At 35.3% G+C, this 13238-nt stretch overlaps 1 long non-coding RNA gene across 2 annotated transcripts in view; it reads left to right on the top strand.

The window, feature by feature from the left end:
- Window positions 1–13238, top strand: part of LOC129074175 (uncharacterized) — a 215087-nt gene that overhangs the window by 129122 nt on the left and 72727 nt on the right. For both annotated transcript variants that reach the window (XR_008529510.1, XR_008529509.1), the window contains one exon: window positions 2951–3053. This is a non-coding gene — a long non-coding RNA (uncharacterized LOC129074175). The remainder of the gene's footprint in view (window positions 1–2950; window positions 3054–13238) is intronic.

Genomic DNA, 13238 nt, shown 5'->3' with positions numbered 1-13238 from the left:
TAGGGGACACTGTGTCATTGGACCCTACAGGACACCTATTACATTAGGCCACACTACAAAGACATGGGGTCAAAGCAATTCAACCTAATACACAGAAATAAACACAGGGAGGCTGCCAAAATGAGGAGATAAAGAAGCATGGCCCAAATGAAAGAACAGATCAAAGCTCCAGAAAAAGAGCTAAATGAAATGGAGATAATCAATCTATCAGACGCAAAGTTCAAAACACTGATTATAAGGATGCTCGAGGACTTCAGCAGTACAAAAAAGGTCCAGTGGTAACAAACGATACATTAATTGAAATAAAGAACAATTTACAGGGAAACAACAGTAGAGTGGATGAAGCCAAGAATCAAATCATATGATTTGGACCATAAGGAAGCAAAAAACAAGCAATCAGAACAACAAGAAGAAAAAAAGAATCCAAAAAAATGAGGATAATATAAATAGCCTTTGGGACAACTTTAACAGGTCTAACAGTCACATCATAGGGGTGCCAGGAGAAGAGAAAGAGCAATAAATTGGAGATCTACTTGAAAAAATAATGAAAGAAAACTTTCCTAATTTGGTGAAGGAAATAGACAGGCAAGTCTAGGAAGCACAGAGAGTCCCAAATATTGTGGATGCAAAGAGGCCCACTCTAAGATACAACATAATTAAATTGTCAAAAGTTAAAGAGAAAGAGAGAATCTTGAAAACAGCAACATAAAAGAAGTTAGTTACCCACAGGGGAGTTCCTATAAGACTTTCAGCTGATTTCTCAAAAGAAACTTTGCAGGTTAGAAGAGATTGGCAAGAAATATTCAAAGTCGTGAAAAGCAGGGACCTACAGCCAAGATTGCTCTACCCATCAAAGCTATCATTTAGAATGGAAGGGCAGATAAAGAGCTTCCCAGGCAAGAAAAGACTAAAAGAGTTCACCATCACCAGATCATTCTTATATGAAATGTTAAAGAGACTTATTTAAGAAAAAGATCAAAACTATAAACAGTCAAATGGCAATAAATACATATCAGTCAACAATTGAATCTGAAAAACAAACTAAGCAAGCAAGAAGAACAGGGACAGAATCATGGACACAGGGAGTGTTTTGATGGTTGCCAGATGAGAGGGGGTTATGGAGGAATGGGTGAAGAGGTGAGGAAATTAAGAAGTACAAATAGGTAGTTACAGAGTAGCCATGGGGATGTAAAGTACAGTACAGGAAATGGAGAAGCCAAAGAACTTATATGCATGACCTATGGACATGAACAATGGTGGGGGGATTGCCTGAGGGAGTGGGGGTTGCTGGGTGGATGGGGGGCAAAGGTGAAAAAATCAGGACAACTGTAATAGCATAATCAATAAAATATAATTAAAAAATAAAATTTCTCCTTCTTTAAATAATTACCATTATTTAGAGGGTGCTTATTAAATACTGAACGACCTGCTTCCAGGTTTATAATAATAAGTTATTAAGGAACCCACTAGAAATGTCAATATTTCACAATATTAGATAATTGTTATGCCTGTTTTTACACATGCAGCATGTGTATTCTGGCTTTCTTCAGTCACAAACTGAGTAATTTAATAGTTTTTCGAAGGTCATGGATAATTGGTGTTCAAAATATAAACCCACCATTATATTTCCTACACTCATAATTCATGATCAAGTTCCTTTTGCAAGGAGACTTGCCATGTTAATTAGAAAAATAACAATAATAAAAGATACCACCTACTCCTACTCTTAGCTATGTGCCAAACTGTGCAAAAGGCTGCTCAAACATGATCTCATTAATGCTCACAACATTCTTAATTAGCTTTATTTTACAAAGGAGAAAATTGAGACATAAAGAGAATAAGTATCTTGCCAAAACTCACATCATCAGAAAATGTCAGAAACAGAACTAAAACTTCAGTGTGTTGTATATAAACCCTGCTTTTTCTAGAACCTATGTGTGAACATGGCTTAAAATGTAGTAAGTTAACAATGTAAAATACACTCCCATGAAGTATGAAGTATGAAGTGTACATGCTCTCCAACCAGGTAGTCACAATTTAAATTACATTTAGCATTAACTGAAAGGTACCTCTGGGGCAAAAGAGGAGGCTCATTCTGTGACAGGTACAATAATGTGAATGGATTTCAGTTGTTTTCCTAAATCTTGAAGAGAGCTTTAGAAAATGGGATAGATATGATTTGTCAGATGGACAATGAGAGATCCAAGGGGTAAAGAGAAACCATTTACTCTAGCCACCTTATTTATTTCCTTTTCTCTTATTCCTGTCAAAGAATGGCTCTACTTTTTGCTCAGAATAGCCTTCTAATCCTTGCCTACCAAGCCACACGTATTTCCTTATCAAAAATTTGACTCTGTGCCAGCATCCCTAAGGAGCCCTACTCTGACAATAGGTCAAATAAGTGCATCCTCTGCAGCTTCTCTGACAACAGTATTCCCTAAGCACCTTTATTTTAGAATTTTAAACATTTTTCTCAAAAACAAAAAGAAGAAGATTATATCTAATTTGTCCTTTTGTTATGTGTGAGTCTAAACTCAGATACTCTTTTGTCTCTTTTGTACTACCATGAAGGTCAAGAAATATTTAATGCATTAAGTGATCTATTTGTTTGGTAGAATACAAGAATGTTTAGAAATGGCTGGTAAAAGAGTTTGAGTGTACAGTTCTGAAAAAACAAGTAATTCCCTCATCAGTAATTATGACATGATATCTTAGCTACGGTGTGTTGTTGATGGTAAGATGTCATCGAGAGGGATTTATGGTTTCATTGGGGAAAGCCTCCAATGCAGGGCTGGCATAAAATCTCTACCCATCAAAAATACATGGAGGAGAACCAGAAGCTTCTGTGGTGGAGAAAATGACAGTAACTTAACAAGGGGATGGGAGAGGTCACTATTCCTTTTTTTGCAAAATATATCAGGTACCTACCTTTTGCTCTGTAAATTCATAGGGAATCAGAAGAGAATGAAACATATGAAGACCCTGCAGAGAACAGCATACTGCCTGAGGGTCCCAGAATGCTGCAAAGTGGAACCTTTTGTTAGGGGATGCAGGTAAGGATTTGAGGGGGAGGGCTAAGTGATGTGAGGGGAAAAGTTGACCATGCACAGGTAAAGAAAATATTCAAAGATTGAGATACCAGTGCTACTTCATTTACCAGGCAATGCATCATCATTCTTAGATATTATTGTCTGACAGTTAAACTTTTTTACATAACCTTATGTCATAAAGGAAGTGCATATGCAATATACGGAGCTGGCAGGGAAGAAGACTATCATGGCTTTTTGAAGCATAAAAATTCTCAAGATTACGACAAAATTAAGGGGAAATTTATAGGAAAAACATGCTCCTTCTGATTCCTTTACTGTGGTGATAGCTAGAAAGTTACAGACATTGTCTAAATAAATTAGCTTTTTCAGAAATTGCTAGAAATTTTTTTCCTGACAGTTGCTTCTGACACACAGGCATTGATCTCAGCGGCTTTGGAATATACTCTGTTGGTCTGAGGGAGGCAGGCTCCATCCATCACTATTACAGGAGGAATGTGCTCTCTGTGGAATCCTTTAAAGAGCTACAACAAGTTCACTTCCTCCTATTGGTGGTAGAGTGGGTTGCATTTGTCTGGCAATTGAATGTGACTCCCTACCAAGTCTGAAGGTGCATGTAGCACATCCAACAGTGTGCATAGAAAGAAAGATCAAGTAGGCCTGCCCCTCTCTTCCGAACTTCAAGCTCACTGATCTCAGTAGAATGTCACTGTCCCCTTTATGACAGCCACTCATTTCCCAGGCCTGCTGAGTTTCCAGACTGCCTTCCTATTGTATGTGTACACAGACTGATTATAAGTTCACCACTTTCTTCCACCTTTTTGTACAGGGTATTATCTATGACAGATGAGTGCAATAAAGTGAATCCATTTTTTTCCCCCTCTTGCAGGCAGCACAGTGAGTTCTAACCAACAAAGGCACATTGAGGTAAATCTTTAACGGTGTCACCACATTGACTTTCATCATTTTCACCTTTCCTTTCACTGATTTTTATCCCTGGAGTTGTAAAACATAGTTTCACATTGTGACCGTCCTCTAGTCCTCGGTAGAATTAGTTACACTGACAGGAACATACTCTTTTTCATAGACACTCCATCACAGCTCAGCCTTCGTTGCCTCTCTCTCTGCACATATTCTATTTCATAGATAAAAGGTCAGAGTTTCAAAGGATGAAAAATTTTCAAAAAAGTCAAGCTTTCATTTAAAAACTAATACAGAACTAGGACACTACTGAAAAGAAGATAAAATTTTAACAGGAAGAGAAAATATTTTCTCTATATTAAGAAAAATTCAAAACAGCATATATATATTTTGTAAAGATTTTATTCTATTAACATTATACTACATATGTATAAAATATATGATTGTTTTTCTATTTTCTTTTTTATTTATTAATGAATATGTTTGATTTGATAATGAGATTTAAAGTTTGTGAAGGAAAAAACAGAAAATAGGAAATGACAAATACTATAAGGTTTTCTTTAATTACATACTAATTAGCCAACATAAACAAAAACCAATTTGAAAATAAAAGATTGGTACAAATTTGTCATTTTATTTATTGTTTATTGCAAAAAGAAAAAATATTTCAAAGAGGAGGAGGCGTGCAAGAAATCAGCACTGTTATACCACACTCAGCTCTATTTTTCTAAAGTCACAAGAAATTTTAAAACAAATAGGGGTGCTTTGTAGGGAAGGCACATTTCAAGGCAACTTTACAGAAATAATGTGAAAGAATACACTGGAAAATGGAGGTACAGAACCTCAAAGCTAACTTTTGCCTATTTAACCATTTAAATGATTGCTATCATTTTCTTTGAAAATTGTTAATACTTTAGGACAATTATGTCTAACTTTTAGATTATTCTATCTTTCTTTCATTTAATCAACTTGTCATGAATCCCTCCTATGTGGCTCTCATTCAAATCTTTCCGTGGTATTTCTTTTTCACTGTGCTAAGTGGCTCAGAATGTCAATAAGAGAACCAGTTAAGGAAGATATAGCCAAGGAAGGTAGATAGTAAAGACTAAAGAGAGACCGTTTGGAGGATAACATTCTGGAAACACCCAAACCGAAACAAAAGGAAACCATGGTGCATTATAAAGACAATCTGGGAGGTGATTTTTGTTTTCTTAGAGAAAGAAACATAAACAAAACAAGTATTTTATATGAGAAAGAAATTATTCTTTTACAGAAAATTTGAAGCCCAGACAGAGCCAAATATTTAATTCATTTGCAAAAACCAAAAAGTAAAATTTGGGGGTCATTTGCAGAGCTTGCTTCAAACAAGGGTATTGGTCCTAAAACTAGGTTGTACATCTGCGAATCTTATACTTGAGGTCCAGTTAATTTGTGCCTGAATTAGTCAAGATCACACCTTTGATACTAGGAGGAGATCTAGAATATTAGCATTTTTAGTAAATAGATAAACAGTATCTATCCCTGACAGATAGCACTGCTCATCAAATGCAAGAAGAGAAGACGATCAGACCTATTCTGTATACATGTTTGAGAATTAAAAAGAATATTTGTGAGAGAGATGATATGTGTAAATAAATAGCAACTGTGATAAATTGAAGTAAGATTGCCAAATTTAGCAGATAAAAATGTAAAACTGCCAGTTAACTTGAATTTCAGACAGAAAACAAATAATTTTTTAGTATACATATGTCGTGTGCAAAAATACTCATTATTTATCTGACATTCAAATTTTAATGAGCTTCTTATATTTTGACAACTCTAGGAATTAGGGAAAAAATAAGGTAAGATTAGAAATTGAAATCATTGTAACTCTTTTGGAAAAGGAAAGGAAGAAAGGAAAGAAAAGAAGGAAGAGAGGGAAAGAAGGAAAATAGAAAAAAGAAGAAAGAACAGAAGGAAGCGGGGAGAAAGAAATCTTTTGTAGTTCCAAGGAAAGGTGGCAAACTATCTTCCTACTTTCTAAGAAGACGTAAGAAAAAGTATGCCATATAGGAGGATGAATACTAGACTTTTATAATGTGGCATATCTTTTCCACAACTGCTTCAAGAATAGGATTAAAAAATTCAATTCAGATGGTTATATTGAAACAGGATTTAGAGCTTATTATATTGTATATACCATTTCTTTTTTGTTTTCTATTATGAAATATTTCAAACATACAGAAAAATATAGACAGCAATGTAACAAATACATGTGTGGGCACAAAAAAAGGCTCTGTAATATCTAACTGAAAAATAACCTCACAGGGTGACCTGGTCATACATTTCTCACGGGGCAAGTCCTAGCGCGTAGTCATGCCCCAGGCCTGGAGAAGGTTTATCTTTGCCTTGAGCAAGTCCTGTCCTTTGCTCTTGTGCAGCTAGCTTAACACACCTTTGAAATGCCAGAGGTAATCCTCTTTTTTATACCCCTCAGTGGCATAACCACCCTCAAGGGAGCACATAACCTTGTTAATTATTCTGTATCTTGCTTTCTCCCACCTTCAAATATTCTTCCTCCTTAAAAGTGCATAGAAAAAACTATAAAACTGTCCTTCTCCCGAACATCAGTTTGTCTCCCAAACTCAAAAAAATTATCTGGAGGTTTGGACATTTCTTGCTTCAACACATGTATCTCATCCCAGATTTAACAAATTGTTTCCATTTTCCATGTTGTTTCAGATAATTTTTTTGTAAAATAAAAATTAACACTAGAAACGAAGGTCTCTTATCCTTTTCAACCTGTTCCTCTTATTTCTTCCCCAGATATATCACTATTCTGAATAGTCTTCCTGATATATTTTATACTGTTTTAATATATTATATATGTGTATTTATATAATCTATGCACACATACATGTATATATTCATATGTCCACAAAATTTTATATCATTTGGTTTAATACCTATATTTTAAAATTTCCATAAAAAGTACCCTTCTTCAACTTGTACTATTTACAAAAATTAGTTTTTTATCATCTATTAATGTTGACACACTAAATTTGGTCACCATTTATTTTAACTGCTGCACATTATAAATCTGCTACAATATATTACTTTCTTGATAAGTATTTAAGCTGTTTCCAGTTTTCATTGTTACAAACAATGCCACAATAAATATCTATATGCACATCTCTCTAAGCACATATCTGAGAACTCCCCTGGGTATATACCTAAAAATGGAATTGCTAGATTATAGTTTATAAACATCTTCAATTTTGTTAGTTATTAATAAACTGTTCTTTAAAATGGGCTCCCAAATTTACTCTCTCACCCACAATGTAGATATATTTCATTGGCTTAAGTCTTAATCAACACAGGATTTTCAGATATTAAAAATTTGCCAGACTGATGAATGCTGTTTAATTTGCATTCTCTGATTACTGATGAGATTGAGTATGTTTCATATATTTATTGTCTCTTCTGATATCCTTCTCAATGTATTATTTTGTTTTTGTTCTTGAGTGTTGAGAGAGAGAGAAATATGGAACTCCTACCTTTTGTGACAACGTGGATGGAACTGGAGGATATTAAGCTAAGTGAAATAAGGCAGTTGATGAAAGACAAATAACATATGATCTCACCTATAAGTGGAATATATTCAACAAAATAAACTAACGAACAGAATAAATCACAGGCATGGAAACATAGAGCAGACTGAAGGGGACCAGAGGGGTTGGGGAAAGAGGACAATGGTGGAAAGAAGGGGAAGGGACTAAACAAAGAACATGTATGAATGACCCATAGACATGGACAACAGAGTGGGAATTGATTGTGGGAGCAGGGGGTGGGAGTGGGATGGGTAAAGGGGGATAAAGGGGTAAAAATTGAGACAACTCTAATAGAATAAACATGGCTTATAAATTTAAAATTAAATTAAATTAAATTAAAAAGAGAAATAAATACATATAAAAAAGAATATAACTTGGTTTTAAATTGATTCTATACTTTTATACCTAAAGCCTATTCAAGTCATCAGAATGCCTTTTATAAAAAAAAAAAAAAAGAGAGAGAGAGAGAAAATAAGAGCTCTATTATAGAAGAAGTAGAAATACATTATATGGCCTACACACATAGCCAAGTAAACATGAGTTTTAAACAATTTTTCCCAAGATTAAAAACTTAAAGAAATCACATAATTATTTATACCAAAGGCAGTAAAAGATATTGATTTTACCAAAATTTATAATCATAGAAAAATTAGGGTTCTAGCTCCTTTAGGACTCAGTTATCATAACCCGACTCTCCAGAGCTCAGCCTTAGAACCTACCTTAAAATTCAAACTGGAGAAAATTTAAACACTGAGATTCAAAAGTGGCAGAGAAGCAAGAGGCAGGGTGCCAGTGAAGGAAGATGGGATCAAAAAAGAAAGAAAAGAAAATTTGCCAGACTGATGAATGCTGTTTAATTTGCATTCTCTGATTACTGATGAGGTTGAGTATGTTTCATATATTTATTGTCTCTTCTGATATCCTTCTCAATGTATTATTTTGCTTTTGTTGTTGAGTGCTCTGTGTGTCAATACACACTTTCTTAATCTCTGTCATAGACTAGGTTCCCTAAAAGCAAAGAATGAAATGAGAATTTTTTTTTGGATCCAATTATTATCATTTATTCATTTTTTTGTAGTTTTTTTAAAATTTGTTTTTAAATCATGTTTATTCTATTACAGTTGTCTCAATTTTCCTCCCTTCGCCCTCCTTTACCCATCCCCCTCCCATCCTTCCTTGGCTCCCACAGTCAATTCCCATTCTGTTGTCCATGTCCCTGCGTCATTCATACATGTTCTTTGTCTAGTCCCTTCCCCTTCTTTCCACCATTGGCCTCCTTCCCCATCCCCTCTGGTTGCTTTCAGTCTGCTCCATATTTTCATGCCTATGGTTTATTTTGTTAGTTTATTTTGTAGAATAGATTCCACTCATAGGTGAGGTCATATGGTATTTATCTTTCACCAATAGATTTCTTCCTTGCTTCCTTTAGGATTCTCTGTCTTTGATACTTTCCATTTTAATTATGATGTGCCTTGGAGTGGGCCTCATTGGGTTCCTCTTGAATGGGACCCTCTGTGCTTCCTGGACTTGGGTGACTTTTTCTTTCCTCCAATTAGGAAAGTTTTCCATCATTACTTTTTCAAACAGGTTCTCTACCCCTTCCTCCTCTTCTTTTCCTTCTGGTGTCCCCATTATATGGATATTATTATGTTTCAGGTTGTCTTGCATTTCCTTAAATGCCTCTTCATTATTTTTGAGTCTTTTTTCATATTCTTGCTCTTTCTCAGAGCTTTTTTCTACCTTACCCTCCAGATCACTGATTCAATCCTCTGCTTTATCTAGCCTGCTTTTGATTCCTTCTACTGTGTTCTTCAATTCAGAAATTGTATTCTTCATTTCCTCTTGCCTCTTAGCAATAGTTTCTATATTCTTTTTCATGCTGATATGGTTTGCAGTAAGTTCCTCATAGTTTCCATGTAGTTTTCAGTAATTCTCTCTGAGCTCATTGAGCTCATTGAACTTCCTTAGAACCATTGTTTGGAACTCAATATCTGATAGTTTGCCTCTATTTCATTTAGTCCTCTTTCTGTGGATTCCTCCTTTCTCTTCGACTTGGGGGTGTTTCTTTGTCTTCCCATGATTTGTGAGGCTCTTCTTTTTTGCTACTGCTTCTTATATTGATCTGTCTTGATTTCCTGATTTTGCAGTGTGAATTTCTATGGTAGGAGACTGATGTTTTTTTTTTCTGGATCTGCCTATGATGATGTCAAATGTTGACCCTGTCTGACCTTAGGCAATTTGTTCAAAACTTCAGGAATCAACTCTCTGTCGCCATCTCCTTCAGCTCTTAATCTAGTCACTCTGCTCTCAGCAGTCGGGCTTAGGCACCACAGAGTGGGGCAGAGTCCCTCCTGGGGGCAGGGTTATTGGGTCTTCTTACTGTGCTGCAGCTCAGGGGACTGGTCCTCCTGAGCCAGATGGCAGCTAGGGTATCGGGGGAGGAGTCAGTACAGGGATCCCCCTGGCTACTCTCTCCATTCTCTCCCCAAAGCCTCCATCTCCAGTCTTTACTCCAGTGTTTCCAGACCACTCTGTGCCCCCTTTAGCCAGGGATCTACTATCTGTGGCTGCCACTCTGTACTCAGCAGTCAGGTGTAGTCATGAGAGGCTAGTGCAGAGTCCCTCCTGGGGGCGGGGTCACTGTGTCTTCTTAAGCTGTTGCCATTCAGGTGAGTGGTCTGCCTGAGCAAGATGGCTGCTGCCGCATGAAGGATGAGTCAGCACCAGGATCCCGCCTGCTACTATCTCAGTTCCCCCCCACCCACCAAAACCTACTCCCCCAGTCTCTCTTCAGGCGTCTCTAGCATACTCTGCCCCTGCCTTTTCTGGGGACCAGGGTAAGTGGCTGCGAATAAAAATTTATGCATTGGCCCTTTAAAAGGCTCTTTGTGTCTCCGGCTTCCTGTCTCTGGCAGAAAGCAACCCTGCGCTTTTTTGCAGCTGGTCGTTATCTGTGTACTTTTTGGACTCTGCTGCTGTAGGCTGGGGAGCCCAGCTTGGGGTTTAGACCCCTCTCTTCTCAGGGGGATCCAACTGGCCATTTCAATATCCCTCTGGCGCTGCTGCACATGGGCATCTCGTCTGCTTTCTTGAGTCTCTACCTTACTCCTTACCAGTTAGGTTGTGTTAATGCTGATTCCTCTGTCTGTCTGAGGTTATAAGGCTCCTCTCTTGCTATTGTTCAGTTGTTTGTTCCATGTGATTTCTCCACGATTTAGTTGTAATTCCAGATTTGTCCTGGGAGGATGTCAGTGTGACTTCTATTCACTCCTCCACCATCTTGATTGTGAAATGATAATTCTTGTGCAAGGAATTTATTAACAGTACACATTCAGAAAAACCTGTAAGGCAGTGAGGAAAGCAGAATACAGAAGAGGGAAAAGCTTAATAAGAATGTCCTTTCCTATGGAATCAAGCCTTAGCCTGATCCCTCCAAAAATCTGAGACATCAATTGCACAGCAGTCTCTACAAAGGAGGGCTTTTGTGTCTCTGCAAGGCAATCATTGCTCCAGGCCATGCTGGGTAGGGGCAGTAACTCCTAGACATTCCTTATTGTGGCAGCTCTCATTGCCCAAGAGCAATCCTACTGAGAATTGGTGCAGAAATCAAGTGTTAGCTGCAGCAACCACAGCAGCTAGTAAAAAAGATCTGTGAGGAACTGAGATGGGCACCAACCAAATTTTCTACAACTGCTATAGTTTCATAATAAATATTTTTCTCTGATTAGGCTTTCACATTCTTTTTCTTCTTCAAAGTGAACTAGGTTATTCTTGTACCTTTATTCTTCCATATGAACCTTAAGATCAGTTAATAAAAGTTCTATAAACATGGTATCTATTTAACATTTTTTTATTCCACAACAAAACATACAAACATATGATTATAGGTTTCATACTTATTTTGTTAGATGTGTTCCCAGGTTTCAAAATTTATTCAAATATTCAAAATATTCAGTTTATTGTAATTATAAATGAGATAGATACATACAACTTCTAATCAACAATTGTTGTTATACATAATGTCATTTTTAAAAATATTTATTCAGAATCTTGTAATTTTGCTCAACTCATATTAGCTTTAACATTTTGTGTACATATATTTTATAGGTAGATCATCTATTCATCTGAAATGTTTTATATCTTTTGTATTTCTTTTCCACAGTACCTTGTGTTGGATAGGAACTCCAGAAAAAGTTGGAGAGAATAAGTGACTTTGTTTTTTTCCTGACTTCAAAGAGAATGTTTCTTACCTCTTACCTTTAAACTATTTATCAGATTAAGAGAGTTACATTCTACTACTATTTTGCCTTGAGAGGTTTTTGTTGTTGTTGCCGGTATTAGTGTTGTTTTTAACAAAGAAGTATTGAATTTTTCCAATCTCTTTTTGTGCTTATATTGCAGTGACCAAGTTATTTTACTACTTTAATCTTTTAATGTAATGAATTCCATTAACGCATTTTCTAATGTTAGTCATTTTTGCATTCCTGGAATAAAACTTACTTGGTTGCAACATGTGGTTTATTTGTAGTAAACAAACAAATTCAGTAACTGAATTTGGTTTGCTAATAACTCGTTTAAGAAATTTGGAGCCAGGTTTATAAGAGAGATTGGGATATAAATTTTCTTTCAAGTGCTGTATTCCGGTTTTGATTTCAATGCAATTGTAGTCACATACAGAAGTGAGAAACTTCTTTTTCGTCTTCATTCTTTAAATATTATGTATAAGATAGAAATGGTCTATTTCATGTTTGTAAATGATCTTGTGTGCTGGAAAAGAATAAATATTCTCCATTTGTTAGAAAATGATCACTAATTATCTCATTCAAATTTTCTATATTCTTGATATTTCTTTTTTTTCCTGTTCTATCACTTGGGTCTAAGAGAATCATGATAATATCTCAAACTGCAATTGTTAGTTTAAAAAATTTTTCAAAAATTCTGTTAATTAATGCTTTATATACTGTGTAGTTATAATGAAAGTTGCATGCAGTTCAGAGCTGATATATATTCCTCGTGAATTGTTCCTTTTATTATTAAGTAATGACACCTTCGTACCTTAGAATAAATTTTTCTTTGTTAAAGCCTATTTTTCTCCAATATTAATATTGCCATATCATCTTTCTTCTGAACACCATTCTTGTTATATCATTTTCCCTGCACTTTATGCTCAATCTTTTTGTGATTTATTTTATGTGTGTGTTATAAAATTAATATAGCTTAATATTAATATTATTTTATTCAAATTGAGAATCTATTAACAAAATCTTTTAATATATATTATGTTTGTTGATGTATTTGAAATATTTCTATTTTATCTTATTTCATAATTTTTTAATATTGTCACACTTGTAATTTTTTTCTTCTTTTATCCAGTTCTCATGTCTTTAGTTGGGTTAGGTTTCTTTATGTCTTATATTTTCCTCTATTGTTTTAGAAACTAGTATTATGTTTCTATTTTTTTATGATTACTCTTAAATTTGTAAATTATCATTGTTGACTTTAAACATTCTGAAATCCTTATTTCTAAACTACTCCCAAGATACTGAAAACACTTAATTTCATCTCTAATTCACCATCCCCATCTTCCATAATATTTAACCAAATTAGTCATTATTATTATTAGTACTTACTGGTAATAACTATTTAGATACCAATGTATTTGTCAATCTGTTGCTTCCCT

This window comes from Pteronotus mesoamericanus, unplaced genomic scaffold (assembly GCF_021234165.1).
Source record: "Pteronotus mesoamericanus isolate MK-2021 breed Mesoamerican mustached bat unplaced genomic scaffold, CSHL_Meso_final contig_46, whole genome shotgun sequence".
NCBI classification, from domain to species: Eukaryota; Metazoa; Chordata; class Mammalia; order Chiroptera; family Mormoopidae; genus Pteronotus; species Pteronotus mesoamericanus.
The sequence above is the reverse complement of the archived record's forward strand: the minus strand, read 5'-3'. Positions and strand labels throughout refer to the sequence as shown.